The sequence below is a fragment of the Electrona antarctica genome (assembly GCF_951216825.1).
Source record: "Electrona antarctica genome assembly, chromosome: 2".
Lineage (NCBI taxonomy): Eukaryota > Metazoa > Chordata > Actinopteri > Myctophiformes > Myctophidae > Electrona > Electrona antarctica.
The window spans coordinates 28,465,607-28,482,034 of record NC_136807.1 but is presented as its reverse complement, the minus strand read 5'-3'; the positions used below and the strand labels follow the sequence as shown (position 1 = coordinate 28,482,034).

General features: G+C 48.1%; 1 protein-coding gene across 2 annotated transcripts in view; it reads right to left on the bottom strand.

The window, feature by feature from the left end:
- Positions 1-6,464: 6,464 nt before the first annotated feature.
- The window catches only part of LOC306942798 (uncharacterized protein), a 63,538-nt gene continuing 53,574 nt past the window's right edge, over positions 6,465-16,428 (bottom strand). The window contains exons 9-10 of one of the 2 annotated variants that reach the window (XM_079528895.1): positions 7,753-8,252; positions 6,465-7,189 (exon numbers count right to left, since the gene is read on the bottom strand). The gene's annotated coding sequence lies outside the window, so the exon portion shown is untranslated. The remainder of the gene's footprint in view (positions 7,190-7,752; positions 8,253-16,428) is intronic. The other variant, XM_079528896.1, reaches the window with a different exon arrangement.

Here is a 16,428-nt window from a genome sequence, read left to right as displayed (position 1 = left end):
ACACAGACCGGATGAATAACCTGTAAAGACGGAGTGTTGCTATTGGTCAGAATCCACGAGGAGGGTTTGTTGATCGAGGAACGTGATTTTATTGGCAGGAAAAGCGGACGGGTGACGGAGCTTTTTGATTGGAAAGAACTCGGACGGGGGGAGATATTAGATTGGAGAGAAATTATTTCGGTGGACGTTTATTGGCAAGAAGTAGGAACGGGGCGGACGGGGGAGCGCAGCCATTGGGAAGGAATGGATCTAGCGCCCCCTTGTGAAAAAAGATTGCCTTTTTTCACCTTAAAAAAATATTCCACGAATCAGAGCCTATTTGTCACAGGCTTCCGCTTTCATCATGGCAAGACGTGTTCTCTCGCTCGTGCGCGTCTTCAGACTCAAAGTCACGGATATTTCCACATTTTCTCTTTCTCCTCCTATGGTGTACGGTTACCTATCTAAATACACCAAGGGGATTACATCGAGGTGAAATGGAGAAAAACGTTACGGTAAAAGGGGATTTTCAGCTGGATTCTCATAGCGACTTTTACCTGGCCAGTGACGAAAACGAGAGCAATGGTAAGCGCCCTGGATACGACATAGGAGCTATTCAGTCCTTATTAGCCCGAAGAAACAAGCTCCAGTTTAGCAAAGTGAAGAGATCTTTGTCTCATTATTTTGTTACTATCTGGCGACATCGAAAGTAACCCTGGTCCCGTGAACACACGACAAAGGACAAGACTGCTTTGGTGTGGACAGGTAACGGTGGAGAACAATGGAATCACCGTCGACACAGCAACACCAATGATCTCGACGGTGACGACCAATAACAACAACACCGCTGGCATCCTTCCTCCCCAGCCAACCTGCACACCCATGCTAGATATACACGCTGACGCCGCAAGAGCCGAGCGCGTCCCAGGCAACAGCAGGAGACTGAGGTATCTACCGTCGGCGGCAGTCGAGGCACAAGACACGGTCAACACCACCATCTACAGGCGTGAAGAGTCTCCACATCCAACCACGGGGGACAACGTGGCTGGAGACGGACCTAATCGGCCACACCGGGATACCTTCCCTATTTTTCCAGTCGACACCATGGCTCAATCAACCCCATTACGTTACTCGTACTGACTTACAGCATGATGAAATTGAAACTGTGTGGGTTGAATTAATTTTCAAAAATGCAAAATCAGTATTAGTTGGCACCGTCTATAGACCACCCGATCAGCATGGGTTCTATGATATACGTGAGGGGTGCTTAGCTGGGGAGGAATGTGTAGAGAAAATCCTGATTGGCGACTACAATACAGACATGCAACGTAAGGAAGCACCTGTGTTTAAGTCATTCAGTAAATTCTGTGATCTGCATAGTGTCAGTCAGCTAATTACCCAACCCACAAGAGTGTGTGATTCTACTCAAACTGTCATTGATCTCATTCTGACCTCGGACAAATCCAGAATATCCAAGAAAGGGGTTATTGTATGTGGGCTTAGTGATCATTTTATGATCTTCTGTACCCGCAAAAAACAAAAACTAAAGTATGACTGTCACAAAACAGTCATATCTAGGGACCTCAAAACCTACTCTAGCGAGGCCTTTAACCTTGAACTGAAGAATCTGGATTGGTCCGAGGAACTCAAGAGTTCACTAGTCGAGGAAGCATGGCTTGGCTTCAAAACCAAATTTACATCAGTACTAAACACCATGGCTCCCTTGAGAACCATCAGGGTCAAAACCCGCTCGGAGCCATGGATGAATTCGGACATACTGACTGCAATGAAAGCCAGAGACAAAAAATGCTCTGAACTTCTTAAATGCAAGTCCAAGTTAGCCAAGCGCTTCGACAGTGATCTCCAAACCCAACTGGGCATCCTAAAAACCCAACAAAACAAGCTAAGAAATATTGTAACTACCATGACTAAATCAGCTAAAAGTAACTTTATCAATGATAAAGCAGAGGGAAACAAAAAAAACTAGAAAAAGTGCCCTTCTGGGCACAGGTCTCCACCAGGAGGATAGGACTGTGTGAGATGTTTGGCAAAATGTTTAGGAGTAATATAAACATGTTTGCCAGATCCGACTTGAGCACATGACCATAGAGATACTGTGTAACGATTTGTGAGATTTTTGGACAGAATCAGTAGGAGTAATATAAAAAAAATTGTTTTACAAAAGTCGGCCTCCTGGTGGCGCTATAAAAGGCAGATGCGGAAAATGCAGGTCAAAGGTTTGTCCTTGGCCTCTAGGGAGTGTGCATGCAACGTTTCACGCAGATCGGTGCAGTTTTAGGTAAAAAATGTGAAAAGCTGCCTCATGGTGGCGCTATAACAGGCCGTTCTGGAAAATGTGGGGCAGAGGTTCATCGTTGGCATCCAGGGAGTGTGTGTGCAAAGTTTGGCATCGACCGGGTTAACGGTGCCGGAGATTAGCTGATAACAGACGGACGGAAGGACGGACACACACACACACGGACGGAGTGCAAAACATACTCTCTCCCCATGCCTTCGGCCTGGTGGAGACAAAAATCCTTGTGAGCTCTGGAAGCTACTAAACAATCAACTAGGCTGCGGTCAGAAACTAAAAACCAGGTTTTCAAACATAAACATCAAATCTAATGACACTCTCATCACTGACAAGCTTGATGTGGCCAACTACTTGAACATCTTCTTTACAAACATAGCAACAACTCTGGTTAACAAACTGCCCTCCCACTCTGGGCTCTTTGGTGTAGAGCACATTAAAACCTTCTACAGAAACCTGGGTGTTTGTAAAGATTATTTTAAACTAGTTATGGTAACAACTGATGAGGTACTTAAGAAATTGAATGCCCTCCAACCCCACAAGGCCACTGGCCATGACAATATTCCCTCCAAATTTCTCAGAGACTCAGCCATCTCTATAGCTCCAATTATCACCCACATAGTAAACCTCTCCATCAAACAAGGACAGGTCCCCCAAGATTTCAAACTGGCCAAAGTAACCCCCTTGCACAAGAAAGGGAGTAAATTAGACCCCGGCAACTACCGCCCTATTTCTATTCTAAGCTCCATCTCGAAAGTGATGGAAAAAATAGTCTATGAACAGGTTGAAAAGTATCTTGCCACAAATAAATTAATGTACGAGTTCCAATCTGGCTTCAGAACATCCCACTCCACTGACACATGCCTTCTCTATTTGAGCGACCACATCAAACATGAGGTGGATGCTGGCAAATACTGCGACATGGTCATGCTGGACCTCCAAAAGGCTTTTGACACCGTGAACCACTCCATACTGGTTAACAAGCTTAAAGCAATTGGTTTCGATAGCACATCAGTGAGCTGGATGCAATCCTACCTGGAGGGGAGAGAACAGATGGTGGAGGTGAATGGAACACTGATCCCCCCCCTCCCAGTGAGCTGTGGCGTTCCACAAGGAAGCATACTAGGGCCTTTACTGTTCCTAATATATGTCAACGACATGACTTCAGCTTGTGACTGCAACTTGTTCCTGTTCGCAGATGACTCGGCACTGCTAGTCTCGACAGGAACAAACTGCAGGTTGAAAAGGCCCTCAGCTCTGAACTCGGTTGAATCTGCACCTGGCTCGCTGATAACAAACTATCTTTACACCTGGGAAAAACTGAATCCATTCTCTTTGGCTCTAATAGTAATCTCAGCAAGGCAAATGGCTTCTTGGTTAGAGTGGGTGACAATGTTATCACACGTAAAGATGAAATGACCTACCTAGGTTCCATCCTGGAGGCTAATCTTTCCGGTGATAAAATGGCCACCAACGTAATCAAAACCCTGCCCACTTCGACAGGCTGGAATGGCTTAGGGTCGACGACAAAGTACAGCATCTTGCAATGGGTCTGGTCCACAAGATTCGATACACCACCAAGATACCCATGTACCTGTCTAGATACTTCCTTAATGTTAACGAAGTCCACACCCACAACACCAGAGGGAGTGCAACGAACCATGTACAACCCAGATTCGGCACAAACAAGGGACTAAATTATTTTCGCTCCTATGCCACCAAAATGTTACTGAAAACATGTGGTGTTCAGTAAGAATAAATCCCTTCATGCACCCGTCAGTTTGAGCAAACGTATGACATTTAATTCCAAGCATGCATGCGTAGAGAACCCCGGTGAGGAACTCAAGGCAAGAGCTGCTGAAATGGAAAGAAGCGCTCTCAAAGCAGGGATCAACCTGGTTGAAGACAGTCAACTTGTCAAGCTCCCAGAGTTGTTGGAACATCGTGTTGTTGAGGAATGTGTGGCCTTATTCAACCCCAATGGAACATACAGGAAGACATTGCCCGCCATTGTGATGCTCACCGTATCATTTGTGTGAATGACCCATACGATGCAGCATACTCAACGAAAGATGATGAGCGAGACCTGCGCGTACAGGGTAAGGCACATATACCCAACACGTACATGAAATTGAATGACCCCTTCCCCTCTGCCAAGGCATTCAAAACACTACTGTGTAGTGTCAGTAACAAGGCGTGGTTGCAAAAAATAATATGCAGCTACCTCACCGACCTGGCACAGAATGTGAAGGCAGAGATTGTCTACTCTGTTGGCCCACATTGCATCAACGTGTCAACACAACAACCGATGGAAGACTACAGCATTGAACAGTCTGAAGCTGACACCATCCTCTTCACTGTTTGTGCAGGTCTGCGGCAGTCAGGCTATAGTGGCCCTATTGTTATTGATGCAGCTGATACGGATGTCTATGTCGCAGCATCGGTCATTTCACGGCAGCTCCCTGGCATGCTGTGCATCAAGAGAAACAAAGACAGTCCTCTGCCGTGGCCTGCTGACAGAAGAGATGGCTGACTGCATTGTGCAACTACACTGTTTTACAGGCTGTGATGCAAACTCAGGTTTCTATGGCAAAGGAAAAGCATCAGTGTATGACAAGGTGGCTCATGGATGCTTTATTTGCTAGCTTAACCTGTCAAAGTAATTTCCGTGATATCTAACAGATCGAATGTACTTGGATCAGTCATAGACGCCCTCGATGTTGGTTTTCGCCTCAAGAACACATTCTTATATGTGAGACAAACGTAACTAATGTACTGTATACCGTACGTACATCAACATAAATCAAACTATTTTAATTAAAACCCCTTAGACAACTTTTGGTTTAACAAAAAAAAAAGTACAGAGTTCTGTTTGTTCAAAATTGTTGTGTGGGAGAACCCTTCGCTTGGATAGCATGGCAGGATGATTGATCTAAGCTGTATTGCTTTGGTAACTACTTTTTCAGACATGCTTGCTTTGTACAAAATCAGACCTTTTAATTAAAAATGGCTGAACAAGTGAATGGCCCCTCACTTCTAGTGTCCAGCAGATATGGGATATTAGGATCTATGCTTCCTTTACAAAAAGCACTACAATTCAGCTAAAACAGAATTGCATATTGTCCATAGTTACTCTGGCAACTAAGCCATTAGACCTATGATTTCGGTCAGTTTACTAGGATATAAATTAATTTTGTCTGGTTTAGGTCTTGATTACTTTGGCCCACTTACCTAGTTCTGGTCATGAGAGATGGTAAATATCTTGTGTAAATAGTTTTGAGACGAGAGGGATATTTATCCACCTCTAACTGACATTATGTTGACAGATCCCATTTGTTTTCACAATGTTTCATGTGTGTATGAGAATGCGCAAGAGAATGATTTGGTAATACTGACCCACTATGACAGTGGAATTATAGTTTGACTGGGGGTGATTGATAACTTCCAGATACTCAAGGAAGCCTGAATTTAACTAAAGGGGTTCATTACAATACATATATATATATATACACAGCAAGTGAACACACACACACACACACACACAACACACACACACACACACGGTCAAATGACAGCACAGTCAATCTATCATCTTCAAAATGTTTAATGTTCGAAATGTAGGGCACCTGTCTGGCTGTTATAACCTACACGTAATACAGATGACCCTCATTTGTGGCCTTTGACACAAAAACATAAAATTGGTCATGAAAACATATTTGGCCCACAAACGCACTTTTTGTGCAGTTTGATGAGTTATACACAGTACATTTAGGTGTGAAATATAGCCTGGACAACTTAAGATGGGGTGATGCTTGTAGATGGTGTGCTGCTGGTAGATGGTGTGCTGCTGGTAGATGGGGTGCTGGTGGTAGATGGGGTGCTGCTTGTAGATGGGGTGCTGCTTGTAGATGGTGTGCTGCTGGTAGATGGGGTGCTGCTTGTAGATGGTGTGCTGCTGGTAGATGGGGTGCTGCTTGTAGATGGTGTGCTGCTGGTAGATGGGGTGCTGCTGGTAGATGGGGTGCTGCTGGTAGATGGGGTGCTCGTGGTAGATGGGGTGCTGCTTGTAGATGGTGTGCTGCTGGTAGATGGGGTGCTGGTGGTAGATGGGGTGCTGGTGGTGGCTCCAGTAGCAGATGGAGTGCTGCTGGTAGATGGGGTGCTGCTTGTAGATGGTGTGCTGCTTGTAGATGGGGTGCTGCTGGTAGATGGGGTGCTGCTGGTAGATGGGGTGCTGGTGGTAGATGGGGTGCTGCTGGTAGATGGGGTGCTGGTGGTAGATGGGGTGCTGCTGGTAGATGGGGTGCTGGTGCTAAGTAGCTCCAGTAGCAGATGGGGTGCTGCTGGTAGATGGGGTGCTGGTGGTAGATGGGGTGCTGCTGGTAGATGGGGTGCTGCTGGTAGATGGGGTGCTAGTGGTAGATGGGGTGCTGCTGGTAGATGGGGTGCTGCTGGTAGATGGGGTGCTGGTGGTAGATGGGGTGCTGCTTGTAGATGGTGTGCTGCTGGTAGATGGGGTGCTGGTGGTGGCTCCAGTAGCAGATGGAGTGCTGCTGGTAGATGGGGTGCTGCTTGTAGATGGTGTGCTGCTGGTAGATGGGGTGCTGCTGGTAGATGGGGTGCTGCTGGTAGATGGGGTGCTGCTGGTAGATGGGGTGCTGCTGGTAGATGGGGTGCTGGTGCTAAGTAGCTCCAGTAGCAGATGGGGTGCTGCTGGTAGATGTGGTGCTGCTGGTAGCTCCAGTAGCAGATGGGGTGCTGCTTTTAGATGGGGTGCTGGTGGTGGCTCCAGTAGCACATGGGGTGCTGCTGGTAGCTCCAGTAGCAGATGGGGTGCTGGTGGTGGCTCCAGTAGCACATGGGGTGCTGCTGGTAGCTCCAGTAGCAGATGGGGTGCTGCTGGTAGCCCAAGGGAAATACATTGGTTAAAAAAGCAATTCATAACAAGCAGGACAAGTACCCAGATACAATATTAAACACTTTTTCTCTCTCTGCACTCCTTTTACCCTTGTTGGATTGCTCGAGCAGTCATGACCAGAAGTGAGGCAGGAGATATGTCAAACCCCAATGAACACTAAAACCATGTATTCCAGGCACATGTTACCCTGACCAGCCCTACTTACAGACTGCACAGAAAGCGGCCTTTTATACTCCTCCCCATCAGGTGCTACATCATACCCTATTTCACATAAGAACCCCAACAGAACCCCAACAATATACCATCAAAACCCCAAAATGACATCCCTTAACTGATCTATACTAACTATCTAGCACTATATTAATTACCATCCCCAAACCCCACAACAAAACAAACAAACAAATCTACAGCATTTTCCCCTCCCCTGCACATTCCTATCTGATGGAACCCTCCTGGAACAATAAAAGTGTGAAATATAGCCTGGACAACTTAATACTTTCACACAAACACCTAAATGAAACGGACCTACACAACTACGCCTTACCTTTTAAATACAAAGTCGGAGTCTGATGTCAAGTAAAGGTCCTTTTTGTTTATGTAGTCTTTTCGGTGTACACTTGTGCCGATGGCCTCGGTTGGATGAACTCCATCGCTATCTGCGTCGCTTTCGCTTTGGTTGCTTTTGTCGCTTTCGCTTGAGTCGCTGTCGCTTTCTTCACCCTTATAGTTGTGCAGTTTGTTATGGTCTTTGCTTTCGTCATCGTCTTCGTTTTCTTCACCCCCGGAGTCTGACTTTGTTATGTCCACGATACTGCCATCATACTTTTCCCATTGAAGGTTGTAGTTGTCATTGATCGGCTTCCTTTCTCTATCTCGGGGTCTTAATTTCTCTAGGGACAGCTCTCCCTGAAGCACCTTGTTGCCATCCTTCAACCCCAAGACGCCGACTGTCGTGTTACAATCGACCAATCGATCCCCATTGGCATAATCCACTGTGATGTCGGTCTCATATTTCAAATGCACCTTCCACAGCGGTTGGGTCTCCTTGGGTTGAGAGAGGAATGTGTAACATTAGTATATTTGATATATCGTATTTTATCATACTCCAGCGTCACACAAAAGTATCAAAAGTAGCAGATCCAAGCTTGAAACACAGCACAAGCGATTTGAGCTTGTATTTGAGCTTGTAGCTACTTTTGATAATCCTGAAAAGTAAAGGTGGTACATCTCAAGGTATTTTTTCCTAATAAAGAAATTTGAATCATCAGTTTAATTGATATAATTTATTTATTAATTCATTTTCCCATTGACTTATAATGGAAAATGCAAAGACTCCTATTCAAATAATTTTCTCTCCGAAACCGCACCTTGAACAATGTTGCACCTTGAATAACGTCCTGAACCTGAAAAATGCCCTGCACCATATATATTGCACAGTACACAGTGACTGCTATGCTCATGCACCATATACTTTATGTGTGCATATAATCTCAGGTAATATATATGTTTTTTCTTGTAAAATGTAGTATGTCTGTACAGCCTATATATAAGAGACCCTACAGTTGTGCCGTTTGTGAAACAAGCTTGTACCGGTATATATCTGGAAAACGTACTTATATAACCACGGTTACCTCCAGTTATGAGTGTAATACTGCGTTTTGCATTTCTGCTCTTCATACACTCCCTTCGTTATCACAAGAGACCCAATCCCAGGGCTGCCTACGTCACAGACGTCGGCCATACCCACACAGGACCATAACCAACCACTAGGCGACCGGCCCAGTGGAGAAAAGGTCAAAGGTGAGACCAATTGAGTCTCCGACCCGATGGCCTCTTCCCTATCCAATACAAACCAGCCTTATATGCTCATCCTAGCCAACCCACTAGTTAACCTGACCCCTTGGGTAGAGAACTAGAGGAAATCTAAGAGCGGCCCCTACACTCACCAGCAACCTGTAGGACTGCATGAGCCACTGATGGCTCCGTGACATCCAGGTTGTAAAACCTAGCAAAGGTCGAAGGCGAAGACCAATTCTCTGCCGTAATAATAATAATAATAGCTCAGATTTATATAGCGCTTTTCTAAGTACCCAAAGCGCTTTACATAAAACACTAGGAACAAACTTTAATTCAAGAAAAAAAAAAGCAAAACAAGTAAAATATCAGTGCTAGGTTAAAAATATAAAGGCTAAGCAAGGGATGGGGGACATCTTAACCAGACCTCAGTTGGGAAAAGCCATCTTGAAGAGGTGGGTTTTTAGTGAGGTTTTGAAGGAGAGGAGGGAGGGGGCAACTCTGAGATGGTTGGGGAGTGCAGAGGTTGGGGGAAGAAACATAGAATGCCCTGTCCCCCCCAGTTGCGGTACTTGGCCTTGCGGACCCTCAGGAGGTTGGCTTCACTACACACATCCTGCACTGAAATGCCTTTGTAAAGTGCCCAGGATGCAGCCACACTCTGCGTAGAGTGTGCTCTCAAACCCAAAGGTGGCAAGACACATTTACTGGAATAGGCCAACTGAATGGCTTCCACAATCCACTAGGACAGCCTGACCTTAGTGACTGGCTTCCCTTTGGCCTTCGTACCCCAGGCCACAAACAGCTGGTTCCCTTTCCTAAAGGAACACGTTCTGTCCATATACACACATATCGCCCTGACAGGGCAGAGAGTGTATTCTCTCATCCTCCGCAGACTGAAAGGGAGGAGGGTGAAAATACCTCAAGTCCACCGGCACAATGGTGGCGTTGGAGTTCTTAGGTACAAAGGCTGGATTCGGTCTAACCGTAACCCTAGACTGTCCTCCCGTGCAGTCCAGTCTGAGAGTGCCTGCAAGTCACTGACTCTCTTAGCTGTCGTGAGAGCCACTAGCGGAATGGCTTTTAAAGACAGGGTTTTCATGGTGCTCCAATGGTTCAAACGGGAACACAGAAAGGGCGTCCAGAACCAGATCCCACGGTGGGATCATGGACCGGGTCACCGGCCTAATCTTCCTCACACCCTTCATAAACTGCCTTATGAGGGTGTTCTCACTCAGAGCCTTATCCTCGAAGCCAATGTGGCAAGCTTATATGGCGACCAGGTTCACTTTCAGTGAAGACAGGGACTTGCCTTGATCCAGGAGATCATGCAGGAAGGTCAAGACTTCAACTATAGAGGCCTGGAAAGGCACCACCTGACCAGGCCGCCAAGCACACCACCGCTCAAATACCCTCTATGCAACGTTGTACACCTTCCTCGTAGACGGGGCCCTAGTGCCCTGAATTGTGTCCATCACATTTGAGGCCTGCCCTTCGGCACAAAGGTTTAGCCTCTCACGGGCCAGGCCCACAGGTCTAGGTTCTGCGGGCATGGGTGGAATATCTTGGACCCCGCCTGCCAGAGCAGGCTCTTCCACAGGGGAAGCTGCCAAGGCTGGTCGTACAGGAGGGGAGCCATTTCTGACCTCCAAGACCCCCAGGCCGGGGCCACAAGTATTAGTGACAACCGTCGAGTCCTCACCAATGTTCCCTCAAAAAAAGAAATCGGCTGAGCAAACACTCAAACCTCCTGAGCAGACATCAGCAACTACTGAGCAAACATACATCACCTTGACACCAACTATCTAAACGTTAGATAATGCGAAGTGAGCACTTCACACAGGTGATTTTTTTCCCAAATGGATTTTGGTATACGAGTGAATCAATGAAAAGTAACGCAATACAAGTTAAATCCCCCTAAGTCCCCTTAAATTGTCACTTCATGTGGGGACCCACAGGTTGAGAGAACCACTGGTATATATGAATACTCAAATGTGCTTTACATGGGGGGCATGAGAAAACATACAAACTTTATTTGGGGGGGACGGGGGACGGACGACACTAAGACGAAGCAAGCATAAGAACATTGGAATGAGCTATTTGTGGACTGGGGAGTGCATTCCTCAGGGCTGGGTCAAGTATGTTGGTGTGTCTTTGAACTCCTAGTATCTCAAAACTAGTCTCTCGAGACAGACTGTTGAGTTAACTCCGTCAATAAAGGAAAAGAGGTAACTATTTTTCCTTTACTTTTGACGATGGGTTCTCAGATTGTCGAACGTCAGCCTCCTACGGGGCCATATAGCAGACTGCTAGAGATTAACACCCCCATCGCCTAGGACGAAGTTCTTTGTCCTTTCTATTAGTAACGCCCGACGCCCAAGACGAAGTTTGATCCAAAAGACGTATATTGATATGAAAACGGATCGCATCGCTCCACAGCCTGGAAACGCTTGTTGTGCAATCCTCAAGGTTGCGCAACAGTGAGACGTCATCGAAAATGTTCCTCCCCCGTTTAGCCGACGAAACGAAAATCTTAAAACGTTAATAACTCGCGATCTAAATCATCCCGTCTAATTATAAAAAAACATCCTGTGTTAGACGGCCCTCCGCTGTCGCTAGTCGCGATAGATTTATTCTTACCTCCCGTTGTAGTCGATCGACTCTAGAGTGGTGTGGCTATATCTAGCTGCTACAGCCACATCCGGAACAACATCCGGTCCGTCTGTAAAAGTGGTCCGTGTTTATAAATCGACTGTGCTGTAGTGATATGCAAACGCTAACGTAACCACGTTAGCTAACCAGCTAACATTAGTCATTAGGGCGGCTGTGGCTCAGGAGGTAGAGCAGGTCGTCCAATGATCCATGGGTCAGCGGTTCGAATCTCCTCCTGTCTACATGTCGAAGTGTCCTTGGGCAAGACACTGAACCCCAAATTGCTCCCGATGTGCTGGTTGGTACCTTGCATGGCTTCCGCTGCAATCGGTGTATGAATGTGTGTGTGAATGGGTGAATGTAATGCACAATCTATGTAAAGCGCCTTGGATAAAGGCGCTATATAAATGCACCATTTACCATTTACCATTTAGTCATTCCCATATGGAACGGTTGGAACCCCTCTCGTTGCTGTTGCACACAACCATGCTTTTATCCACACTTCCATCCGTTCGCCTTTTAAATCTAAATCTCCCATCAATGTGTCCAAGCAACGCAATCTCATCTGGTTCTTCATGTTTGCGTGTGGGGTTTGTTGTGAACACTGCTGCTGCGTGTTTGAGAGTAGAAGATGTTGTGCGTGTGCCAGCAGTGGAGAGGAGACCTGTCCGTCGCCTGACTCGCCTGTGTAATCTAAATAAAGTGTGTGCAAATGTCAGGATAGGTATTACTGTAGTAGATGAGACTTGGAGTCGGGGACACAAAACACTTTTAAGAAACCTTTTTTTTTACACCAGCTACTCTGTCTGTGAGCGACAGATTTCAGATGTGCGCGCACGTTAGGGGGAACATTGGTCCTCACCCTGTCTAGGGTGGGCTTGATCAGGTTGAGGGGAGGGAACGCATACAGTAGCCCTTGGGGCCACTTGTGTGCACACATTTTGCATTTCTTTTGCACACAGAACATGGAGGGAATGTTCAAATTGACGCTCGCTCTCTGCGAGTGGCGAAGATATCTTCCTCCTCTTCAATGGCCTCAGTCGTAGATACCACACCTGAACCTGTGGGTGATGGGGGGACTTCTACGCGGGTCCCCCGAGGCAAGGCCACGACCGCGGCCTCGTCCTCTGGGTCCTCCTCTGCGGGTGGGACGCTGTCCCATATTCAAGCGGCTACCCAAGGATGGAATGACCAGTCCGCGTAGCGGAGTGGTCCTTCGCTCCCGTGTTCAGGAGACCTGGGACATGACAAGCTCTGATTGAGAGGAGATGCACGTCACACCCCGATATCAACTGCCATGCCAACAGATGCAGGGACCGAGACTTGAGCCCTCCCTGCTTGTTGATGTAACACATTGTTGTTGTGTTGTCTGTTCTCACAAGAACGTGGCAGTCTTTGACGTGTTGTTCGAAGTGGCGTAGCGCTAGGAACACCGCCATAAGCTCCAGGTAGTTGATGTGAAAGGTCCTGTGACTCTCGTCCCAAACACCGCTGGCCGCCATGCCTTGAAGCGTGGCGCCCCAGCCTGACAGACTGTAGTCTGTTGTAAGGACTTTTCTGGAGAGGACACTCCCCATGGGGACCCCCTCCATGAGGACGTCCTCGGATCCTCACCATCGCAGTGAATTGACCTCTGTCCTCTGTGACCAGCACTCTGTGGTGTACTCGAGAGCAAGGGACCCTCAAGGACCACATCCACATCTGGAAAGGTCTCATGTTCAGTCTGCCTAGGCGGACCAAAGCGATGGCCTAGCCATGAGGCCTGCCACCCGGAGACTTACTCAGCGGGACCTTGCGTCCCACTTTGAACAGTGACATGCACTGCTTGAACGAGACCAATCTGTCCTTGCTCAGCTTGGCTGTAAAGGACCTGGAGTCCAAGGCGATGCCTATGTAGGTTATCGATTGGGCTGGAACCAGCACGCTCTTCTTGTAGTTCAGACTGAAGCCCAGGGAGGACAATAAGTCCACTACCTGGGTGGTGTGGAGCGTTGCTTCTGCTGTTGATGCTGCACAGACCAACCACTCATCCAGAAAGGTCGCTATGCGGACCCAGCACGCGCAGGGGAGCAATAGCTGCATCTGTGCACTTCACGAATACCCTCGTAGATAGGGACATGCCGAACAGTAGGACTTCCGTTGCGACTCTGGTTCGAGGGGACCTCTCTGACAGCGTTCTTCTCTAAGAGGGAAAGTATTTCTGCCTGAAAAACATCCGCCGCCTGTCCACTCGCTCGAGTAAATATTATTTTCTATGATGGGTCAGGGTGGTCTTAGTGTGAATTGTAGCTTGTAGCCCTTCGAAATGGTGTTTAGCCATGCTGAAGCTCCACATTGTTTCCACTGATGAAAACACTGGGCTAGTGGACTGGGTACTAGCAACGAGACTGTCTGCCATGGGGCGACGGTGCCCCCTTGTGGACTGGCGGCGTAATCTATTTTGTTCACACAACGAAATGGAACTTTCACATTGGCAAAGCATTCACAAAATAGCACACATTTTGCATTTCTTTTGCACACAGAACATGGAGGGAATGTTCACATTGACGCTCTCTGCGAGTGGCGAAGATATCTTCCTCCTGGCGGTTCGAGAGCTGGACCCTTGGCCTCCGTCGTAGATACCACACCTGAACCTGTGGGCAATGGGGGGACTTCTACGCGGGTCCCCCCGAGACAAGGCCACGGCCGCTGCCTCGTTCTCTGGGAGAGTCAGTGCGGCGGTCCTCTTTCCATTGGGCTCTGCCCCTGACCTGCGCGGGTGGTTGAGTCTTGTTCTGCGTCCACGCTCCGAGCGGAACTTCCAGTTGATACGGTTGGCGCCTCTGTTGGCTTGGCAAGCCATAGCTTGACGCGGTGGCGGAGGCTCCTGGTGCTGACAAAGCGCCTCTGCGTTGAGTCTACTCTGCTCTCCTGAAGATATGAGCTCTTCCATGCCGCTGTGGAAGAGGTCTGACGGAGCTACGCCGATGTCGGGGGCAACTGGACGATCCAGCAGAGTGGAGCGGATTATTCCCACCATGGGGAAAATATCCAGCCATCTGGTTCTCTCTTGAACGATGCAGAGTGTCATAGCTTTGCCCAGGGACTCCGTAGCAGCTCGAATGAGCTTCTTTGCCTCGTCATTGATGTGTCGTGCTTCGGCAGCTTGTCAGCTGCTGAAGGAGCATCCCCAGCCGCTACCATGAGAATAGTCAGAACCATGTAGCAGGGCTTCAGCGTTGAGATCTCTAGCTACAGTCATCAAAGCGTCTCTGTCCTTTGCGTCAGGGAAGACGGGCGGTATGTCTGCTGGGGGCTGGGCTGGGTTGATGAGGTAGCCCGCCGTGAAACAGTCTACCTCTGGAATGCCCGAGAGACCCGCTATGTCTGGGTTCTCGGTGTCCAGGTCAAAAACGCCCCGACGTGAGGCCGGGTCCTGAACAGTTGGAGCAACTCACGTCAAAGTCAGGAACTCTATGAAAGCCTGAGCATAGGGTAGAATGGTCCTGTTGTGTTGCGGAGATGCTTGTTGTTCTAGGCCTCGTCTAGCTGGTGGGGTCTGCGGCCATGTGCGGTTGCACCTGAGGGCCGCTGTCAAGTACAACGCCAAAAGCTCCTCCACGTGGACTGGAGCGGCAGCCTGAGCTTGAGCTGCTAATGTCGGCGGCTGCTGACGGGGCAGTGTTGTCAGCATGGGCTGTGGCCTGCTGGGGGGCCTCTGCAGCGGGAGCAGCAACACGCTGCGGGGCCTCGTCAACCTGCATCTCAAATTGTTTGTCGAGTTCACCGTCCCTGTCGTCGGGGTCCTCGTCGTCAAAGTCGGAATCTCTGGCCTCGTCAACGATTCTGTAGTCATCGTAAGGTAACTGCTCCTCTTGGTAGGAGGGAAGTTCCTCGACAGGCTCTTGCTCATCCATGGCACCACCCCAGGAGCGGGCCAGGGAAGCTGGAGGCCAACGTGGTTCCTCCTGGAGAGATGCTGGGTCGGGGGAGGGTCCCTGGGAGCCCAAGGCCTCTTGGTTAGCAGGTGGTTTGCCAACTGTAGCCATGGCTTGTTTCCGTTCCGTCCTCCGTTCACATAGGCGAGGAAGAAACTGCGGGCCCACTTCAGGCGGCTCGTTTTAGTTTTGTGTTCCATCTCAAAACATTTATTGCACGTACCTTGAGGTACCTTGAGAAGTGTTGTCGGCGACGAAACTGCAGAGGAGCCGGCTAGCACTAGCAGCACCGCTGCGGGTGGTGGTAGTGGTGGTGGTGTTTCACCAAGCGCTGCTCCGGTTGCACCACCACCACCACCACCACTGTGCATTGTTAACCCCGAGGACCGCGAGCCCGAGGACTTGGACCGGGGGAGGAGAGTTTGAGTCAGGACGAGAATAATAATGTTACGGCTGAGGCTGAAGTGATTGAAAAAGAAGCAGGTAGGCGGCCTAATGTTAGTGAAGTTGTCGCTTATTATTAACGAAAAACATCTAATACTATTTTAAATTGGTCTAGTAAGTTAGTAACTAATCAGAAGCAGCAACCATGCAGAGCTATACCAATCAGATTAAATAGGCTAACTAAGCCTAAAACGTTTGACAAGCAATATTCAAAAATACAACTAACACATTGATATGTTTCATTTTATATACATTTAAAACACTATTTGCACTGTTATTTAAACCGTAAAACTATATGTCCAAAAGTAATGTGAAATGTCAACATTTTTGTGCGTGGTTTTGACATAATGACGTCATAGGGCCGGTGACCATCACAGATGCCAGGGCCGATTTTCTTAGCCAGTCCGTGCCTG